This window comes from Limulus polyphemus, unplaced genomic scaffold, assembly GCF_000517525.1.
Source record: "Limulus polyphemus unplaced genomic scaffold, Limulus_polyphemus-2.1.2 Scaffold122, whole genome shotgun sequence".
Classification (NCBI taxonomy): domain Eukaryota; kingdom Metazoa; phylum Arthropoda; class Merostomata; order Xiphosura; family Limulidae; genus Limulus; species Limulus polyphemus.
The window spans coordinates 143,632-146,622 of NW_013665732.1; positions in this window are offsets into that span (position 1 = coordinate 143,632).

Genomic DNA, 2,991 nt, shown 5'->3' on the forward strand with positions numbered 1-2,991 from the left:
TTGTTATAAATGGAGTTCAGTCAAACTATTAATATCACAAGTGAGGTACCTCAAGGCTCTGTCTTAGGACCTTTATTCTTTTTGATTTACATCAATGACATAGATGAAGGAATGGTCAATAAATTACTTCAATTTCTCATGATACCAAGGTCTTGGGTGTTGCTATCTGCGAAGAGGATGCTACTGTCTCACAAAAAGATTTGGATCATTTAGTGAGTTGGGAAAGTGAATGGCAGATGGGTTTTAGTTATAATAAATGCAAGATAATGCTTGTATGCTATGTGAGTTTAAGAGAAAACTTGATAAGTATATGAATTGTAAAGACTGGCTTTAAGACTTTTTTAATAGTTTTAGTTTAGTTCAGAGGATAGGACAACCGAGATGGATCAGTAGGTCCCATGTTGTCGTTAAACACTATGTTATGATATTAAATTAAGGTCGAGGACAGTGAAATTCGACATAATATAAAAAAACTAGTTTATAGTGCGAAATATCAAAATAACCGATAAAAACGTACTTTCATACAGTCCTTACTTAGTGATTGCTAAGCATTTCTCACACTCCAACATTTATTTATAGTACCGTATGTGCTATCTAATCAAAAACATCTTAGGTGTGACAAAAATGGCGCGGCCAAAAAAAAAGGATTGAGCGTGCGACTTAAAGGAATGAAATCCAAATTGGCCGCCAAACTTATAGCGTTGATAAGAACTTTACAGCAAATATTCATTCATTAGTTAGTCAGGCCGCGTTTTTTGTTCAATTTGGGACATGATGGTTGGTAAAACCAAATACGCGTCCTAGCTAACTAATGATTGAATATTTGTTGTAAAATTCTTATCAATGCTATAAGTGTAGCTACCACTTTGGCTGCCAATTTTTATTTCATTTACCTAAGTCACACTTTCAATTGTTTTTTTTGTTTTTTTTGGACGACCCTTTTTTTTTTCACACCTAAGGTGTTTTTGATTACATATCATGACTTTTTGTCAATACCCACCAACAAACCAAAGCAAGTAAGAAAGTGACACTCTATAGTAACCAATATTATTTTTAGGATCGCAACCCTATTATTCATAACAGACCTTTACTTTACAGAACCAGCCAGATTCTTTAAAATACATGATGGTAGGCCACACGGTGTTCCAGCGGTAAGTATTCGGATTTACAATGCTAAAATCAGGAGTTCGATTCCCCTCGGTGGACACAGCAGATAACCTTATGTAGCTTTGCTATAAGAAAACATACATATTTTTATTGTAACGCAATGGAGACTAGATTAACAGCCATATCAAGCATCATTATTTACGCTAATTGCATAAACTAATATCACTTGACACTAAACACTCTTTAATTAATTAGTTTAGCAAACCTGTGCTTAAAATTTGGTATTCAATAGTGAATAATGACCGTCCATCTGTATGATTTTTTTGAAAACTTGAGCTTGAAACTGCTAATCTAGTTTGCTTGGCCTAGCCAATATTTATGTATCTGCACATGCTTTCATCCTATTTTGCTGCTCTAAATCAGCCGTCTTTTTTTCCGAATGACAAAAAACTAAAAACGGTTCACTTTTACTCTTAGGTGAAGCTGTACTAAACATTTTTTGACCATTAGCTCATGTGATTTTTTGGGGAGGGGTGCGTAAATATTTCGGCCAAAATTCATCGATTTTTGTTGAATAACTTTGCACATGTGGCTTATATATAACCAAATCTGACACTTAAATGTAGGTTATAAAGGTCTATCAGTGTACCAACTTTGAAAAAATCCATAAAATTTAAGTATGTTTTTCTATCAAATAAAGTTTCCATACTTTCGGTGCTAAGAAGAAGAAAAATATAAAGGAAGAAATTTAATCAAAATTGGAGATTTTATATCTCGTGTATTCCTCAATGGATTGCCTTGAAATTTGGTATGTGAAGTCCAGTAGAGCACACCTGTGGGAAATATGTTATAATTTGGATTACCGAGCTACAGAAAGTGGGAAGTTGCTAAACTATCACTCCTGTTGATAACACTCAGTGTGTCTTGTAGGTTGTTTTGGCCGCACGACACACTACCATGTATTTTTATAAAACAAATACATGGACTTATTATTCAATCCTGACGTGGAGATTGCTCCGCATTTTTAACAATCCAACATTGACAGTAGGATGTATGCTACAAAACAGGACTATCATTTAGTCCTTACTCGGATTGTAAGTAAGTTTTTTTCATGGTTAGAAGTACACGATATTATAAATCTAACAAGGTTGTGTGTAACTAATAGTTATTTTAAGGTAGGAAATAACATTTACAAACAGAATAAAAGTTTGTCTATGGGGTCATCCTTATCACCTTTGTTAGTGGGCATTTTCATGTTTGAGGTTAAAACTTATGCGCTAAAAACAACAGTGATAAAACCCGAGGTGTGGGTAAGGTATGTGGATCACACGTTTCTGGTGTGGCGACATGGTAATGACACGTTGATTGAGTTCCAGAAGCATCTGAATTGATCAGCCCTAGTATACAAGATAGTAATCTATTTTCAAAACAACTTAATAATTCTTCTATAGGTATATTTGTAAAATAATGAGACTAAATTCAAATAAACTAGTCTATCACTTTCTACTATGTACGTATTCTTAACCTTTTTTTACAAATTCCGATAAAATTTTAACTGTATGTTTGCGAATTTGTTAAAAACGAAATTTTTTTAACAATAATCTTAGCCACGATCCTCTGTTATTAACAGTAGGGCGGAACGGTACCCCGATTTTATATACCTTATGGAATGCATAAAACCGATGTAAATTAAACTGAGAAGGTATAAGATTTCTTTGTTCATTATCTGTTAAAATGCTGCAGGTTTTTCCTTTACTATGTATTACATTCGTAGGGTCTTTCTTCATTTCAATATAAGAACCATCATTTAAAAGTTTTTAATGTTATCATTATAAACATTTTTATCTAATATGACAATATGTCTACCTTTATCTGCTTTAGAAA